The sequence below is a fragment of the Palaemon carinicauda genome, chromosome 11 (assembly GCF_036898095.1).
Source record: "Palaemon carinicauda isolate YSFRI2023 chromosome 11, ASM3689809v2, whole genome shotgun sequence".
Classification (NCBI taxonomy): Eukaryota; Metazoa; Arthropoda; class Malacostraca; order Decapoda; family Palaemonidae; genus Palaemon; species Palaemon carinicauda.
In genome coordinates, this window is record NC_090735.1 from 128839157 (window position 1) to 128845534 (window position 6378).

Below are 6378 nucleotides of genomic sequence, written 5' to 3' on the forward strand. Positions count from 1 at the left end.
CTTTGAGCAGAAGAAACTTATTAGAGTATTGTTCCCATGTTTAAGTTTTTCCAGTGTTATTATATTTTTAGCTCTTCCATTTTAAAGTATTTTAGCGTTATCATATTCTTATATGCAGTCAGCCCTACTCTTCACGAGGGCTAGGTAACAGAGACAGAGGCAAAAATAGCGATTTCGCATATATTTGGTGCCCTAGGGTAGGATAACTCCTAACCTAACCTAACAACTTGCTGACCATTGTCTGCACTCACGTAACTAAAACCCTAAGTACTGCCTAATATTGTTTTTACTGGCTTTCTATCTCAGTATCAGTAGTTTGTAATTAACTTGAATAATATCAGTATGTGTATAGTACAGTCCATTACATACTGGACAGGGTAAGGCTACAGTACAGTACGTAACACTACAGTACAGTAGTCGTTGCCCTGACAGGAACTATAATTTTACCCAGTAATTATCATACACTTAAGAGTATAACAACAAAACACTGTTGTCCCTATTTAGTGGTATTGTATAACACTTGCTGATACTGTACTTTATATTACTCTAATATAGTACCATCACTCAGTAACGCTTCACTGTATTGTAAGTGTTCGCTGTTTTTGTTTGGATGATTTGACTCACCGTACACGTAGCCTACATTTACAATAAACAACAATAAACATTATTGTAATTCTGTAATGTACAATATATATACAATTCAAGATTAAAACCCTGGATAGGTAGCGTGGTGTCGGATTTGGCCGGGATGTGGCGCAAAAACTCGTTTTTTCGTTTCTGCGCATAGATGCCTTGCAGGCTCTGGCCTGTCTACCCAGGAGCCGTTAGTTGCTCACCAGCTTCATCGCAGGAAACATTCGCCACTTCTCTACTCCGACGCATTCGTCACTTCTCTACTCCGACGCATTCGTCAGATATCGGCCTCCAAAGTTGGAATTGTTGCATATTAGCAACCACGTTACCGTAACAGGGGTATGTCACGCATACGCAAACATTTTGTATTTTACATTACTGTATTATTATTTAGTGAAATAATGTAATTGTGTCTATCGGAACATATCAGTGAATGGTGTAGGTACTTGTACCAATTGCCATTTTGTTTTGAAAGCAGCAAGAATGTGATTTTGAGGGTAATTTCTAATTTTCTATTTTTTCCTGTTTTCAGATCTTCAGCATGGCGAAGAAATATCTCAAGGAGGAGGAGTTTTCGGAGCTCCTTTTCGTCAGTAGTGATGAAGAAGAGCCTTTGACCCTTACCTTTGAAGAAGACACTATCCAAGACGACCTGGTCGACAATGAAACCTTGCTGCGTGAGGAAAACGAGGATCAACTTTTGGCTGCTGAAGAAGCGGAACAGCGCATGAAGAGAGACATGATTTTGCTGTCTCGCACGCAGTTCGTCTTGTTTCCGTTGTTCCTGTGACTTCTGCAGAATCTCCTGTGCCTTCTTCAGCGTCTCCTGGGCCTTCTTCAGCGTATCCTGGGCCTTCTTCAGTGTATCCTGGGCCTTCTTCAGCGTCTCCTGGGCCTTCTTCAGCGTATCCTGCGGTTCCTGTGCCTCATCTTAGTCCCGTGGAGATGAGGAGTAGGAAAAGGAGGAGAGGACCTCTTTGCCCTGCAGAAGGTGTGGCATTGAAGAGATTGCCGGATAACTCTTATATGGCTAGGGACAACACGAAGTGGCACTCAGAGCCAAACCCAACAATGCCACCAATCTTGAAGATTGACCAGTTTGACAGTGCCGGTCCTACCATGGCTGTCTTCGGGTGTAGGACTCCTGCTGAAGTGTTTGACAGATTTTTGACAAATATAATGCTTGCAGAAGTGGTTCATCCACACCAATGACAAAATCCTAACCCTACGGAACAAATACAAGCGGCAAAACGACCCCACCTTCAAGGATGTGACCCTCATGGAGTTACGTGCCTTCCTTGGGATCCTCATCATGACAGGGGCACGGAAGGACAATCATCTGACAGCGGAAGAGATGTTCTCTAAGTCTCTAGGATGTCCCTTCTACAGGAGCATCATGAGTGAGCGCTGCTTTGCCTTTATTCAGAGGGCCCTACGTTTTGACAGCATTGCCACGAGGGAGGAGCGTGTGACACATGACAAATTTGCTCCCATAAGGAATTTGTGGGACCAGGTCATTGCCAATTGCATTGCCAACTATGAACCCAGTGGGCATCTCACTGTGGATGAGCAGCTCCTCGGCTTCAGGGGACGGTGCCGTTTCAGGATGTACATCCCGAATAAACCAGCAAAGTAAGTAAAAAGTATTTATTTATATATATATATATATATATATATATATATATATATATATATATATATATATATATATATATATATATATATATATATATATATATATATATATATATATATATATATATATATATATATACAGTATATATATATATATATATATATATATATATATATATATATATATATATATATATATATATATATATATATATATATATATATATATATATATATATATATATATATATATATATATATATATATATATATATATATATATATGATAGATAGATATATATGCAATATTTTTAATTTTTTTGATATATATGCAATTTTTAAAAAAAATTTTATAGGTCTAGTTTTGTTTTCTTTATATTTATTGTTTCTTTTATTTTGTTTTCTTTATATTTATTGTTTCTTTTATTTTGTTTTCTTTATATTTATTGTTTCTTTTATTTTGTTTTCTTTATATTCATTGTTTCTTTTATTTTGTTTTCTTTATATTCATTGTTTCTTTGATTTTGTTTTCTTTTCTTTTAGGTATGGCATCAAGTTAGTTATGGCATGTGATGCAGACACGTTCTACATGTGCAAGGGAACTACCAATACAAGTACGCCCTTGGGAGAATACTTCACGTTGGAGCTAACCCGACCCTTCAGGAAGGCTGGGCGTATTGTTACGACGGACAATTGGTTTACTTCCCTGCCACTAGCCAAGGCTCTCCGTGAACGTGGGATGCATTTAGTTGGTACTATTCGTCCAAAACCGTACCTGCCTACTGTGTTGCTGTCAACGCCCATGGAATTAGGCGAATCTGTTGCCACGTATAATTACAAGGACAAGGTCACCGTTTTGTGCCAACGTGTCAAGCCGACGAAAAGGATCCAGATTCTTTCCACAGTTCATCACAATCCCACAGTTATTGAGGATCATAAAAGTCACATGCACATGTTTTATAATGCCACAAAGGGAGGAGTTGACACGTTCGATCAGATATGTTCTGCCCTGACCTGCAGCAGGAAAACCCGGAGGTGGCCCGTATGTGTCTTCTATGGGATTATCAATCTTGTTGTGAATAATTCCTTTTTTATCCACCAAAATTTGCCTGACAACACCTTGTATAACAGGAGGCAATTTTCTGCGGAATTGGCCATGGAACTCGCCCGTGATGCAGCACTTTCAAGACTCGCAAACAAGAGGTACCTCCCAAGGGACTTGACTTACCTCATTTGCTCTGTTTTTGCGGTACAAGAGCCCGAAGACGAGAGTCCAGACACTCCAAAACGAAGTGAGAAGCGCAACAGATGCCCTCTCTGCCCTTCTTCTTCTAATGTCAGGACCAAGCTTTTGTGTGGCAAGTGCCATAAGCCTGTTTGTAACTCCCATGTCAACTACACCTGCGACCAGTGCCAACTCAAGTAGTAAGTTTCACGAATTATTTTTCTTACCCGTTTATACTTACTAAAAACAATTTTTAACCTTTTTGCTGTCATCTAGGGTCATCATAGATTATTTATTTACCATTTTATTACATATACATCAATTATTAGTACTCTTTCTAGATATGCCTTTTTTTCAATATTAATCTTACCCGATAATCATGTAGCTGTCAACTCCGTTGCCGGACAGAATTCTACGGAAGGGATACGCCAGCGATCGCTATACAAGAGGGGGGTGTACTCACAAGCGCCACCTGTGGCCAGGTACTGCAGTACTTCTTGTTGACACCACCTCAATTTTTCCTCTGTCGTGCTTCCGGCAAGACGTTCATGGATACGCTTATAATTTTGGAGTTTTTTGCTCACGATTTGGTGATGTATTTGCTCTAGAGTTTAGCTTTCGCTATTCAGGAAGTTTTATCATTAGCTTAGCTAGCTTTTGGAATTAATTTGATTAATTATGGTGACGAAGAGAGTATGAACTCTCTTTCACTTTTAAATGGCCGACCCTTCCCTTAGCGGAAGTGTTGGTGTCTAAGAGAGTATAGACTCTCTTTCTTAATTTTGCTTAACAAAAGTTATAGATTTTTTTTTTTTTTTTTATATATCTCCGCCTTTTATAGGCCTCTTCGTTTAACTTCCTTTTATTATAAACTTATTAAAATTAATTTTTATATTTGTTCATATTCGACCTTTCCTAATAGTAGGCGGTCTTTTCTTGGTATCGAAGTTAATTAACATTGAGCCCGTCATTTCGGTTTTACCTGTTAACATATTATGCTATTTTAATGTTTTTGAAAGAATTTCTTTGATAGTCTCGTACTGTTCTCAAAGTTGAACTAACGTTTTGTATTGTCTCTGCATTTGTTGACGTTCAGAACGTTCAACTTGCGCTCTATCGTTACGATAGAGAGAGAATTTTCACGGTGTCACGTTGCAGTAAGAGTAACCGTTTCTAGCGTTTTGTTCATTCTTTCTTAGCTTAATGGTTTTAATTCTAATAAAGGAACTTTTTATTTGGGAAATATTTCAGTTTTTTTCCTTTAACAATAATATGTTTTAACGATATATATGATTGGGCTCTTCTCTCAGGTTCTAAGTCAAGAGAGAGAGAGAGAGAGATAGAGACGGAGGGAGAGAGAGCTGGATAAACGTTTCGTTCAAGCGAGTAACGTTGTTATCGTTTTTGCTCTTCTCCCTAGTCTCTTTAGGGGAAGAAGGTAAACGTTTCTAGAGTTTTATTCTTGTTCTCAAGCTTTATGCGGTGAGAGATTTTAAACGTTGTTTATTTGATCTAGTGTTTAGTCTCTTTCCAGCCACTGAATTATTTATCTTTCATTAGATTTTTCTGTTACATTGTAATTCTGTTTTCGCAATTACTAACTTTTAAGGAAGGATAGAATTGCGTGTTTCAGGTACAAACCACTTAAAGTTTCGAGTTCAGTGAAATAAGTGCAAACAGAAAATCAAAAGTGATAAGTGATTAGCGCAAAGTGTGTCAGTGTTGTGCGTGAGGGTACTTCTGTGCGTGCCAGTCGTCCTCCCAGTCCGGGACCTCTTGCAAGCTCCCAAGCCCAGGGGAGAAGCAATGTCGAAGGGCAAAAGGGTTCGGCAGGCCTTGATCGGCGCACAGAAGTATCCTCGGTGGTTGCGGGCGTGTCTTACAGAGACCGTCACTCCCACCCGCAGACGATTGAGCCCTTATTTTGCTCGTCTGCAGAAGAAATTTCGGGGAGAAAACGCTGGACTCAGGTCTCAAGACCTCTTAAACGTAAAGTCCAGACCTCTAGAGTTCAACAACCCGGATGCAGTCATTGGGTTAGCTCTGACTCTCCGCAGTCATCAGGTGACTGCACACCTCCTAAGAGAGGTAAGGCGATGCCTCAACAGACCTCATCTTCTGTTAAGGCTTTGCCTCAACAGACCTTATCGTCTGTTGATCCCAAGATGACTTTGCTGCAGTCCATGCAGTCGCAGCTTGCGGTCTTAATGCGTGAGTTTCAGACTGAGAAGGTTACACCTTCTCCTGCGAACGCTCCGCCTCACCGCAGTCCAGTCTGCCAGGCGTACGAAGTTGAGGTTCCTCAAGCTACCTTACCGCGTTCGGAGTTGCCAGTTACCAGCGTTATGCAGCAACCTCAACCTTCCTTAAGGCAACCTCAACAATGGGAGCAGGAGTCTTATGCCTTGAGGCAAGATTTTCTTGCAGTTAAGACCATCTTCGAGGCAACAACCTCTTGAGGTACGACAACCTCTACCATCCTTGAGGCAGCCACCTCAGCTCTCGCAGCTGCTACCTCAACTTTCCTCAAGGCGAGAGCCTCACTCTTGAGGCTAGCTCCTCAGGAACCTGAACTCGTGAGACAGGAACTGCGTTCTGCGCAGCCGCTACCTCAACTCTCGCAGCTCACACCTCAAGAACCTCAACTCGTGAGTCAAGAGCCTCTCTCTGCGCAGCCACCTCAACCCTTGAGGCAAGCACAACTCTTGAGGCAGGAACCTCATGCTATGAGTCAGCCACCTCAACGCATGCATCTGCCACTTTCTCCTCAACTTCAGCCTCTTCCCATTCAACTTTGAAATAACAAATGGCAATAATAACACCTCATTACTTTCATAATTTGCATTTGTAATCATATACATGTATGCCTACACAAACATTATGAT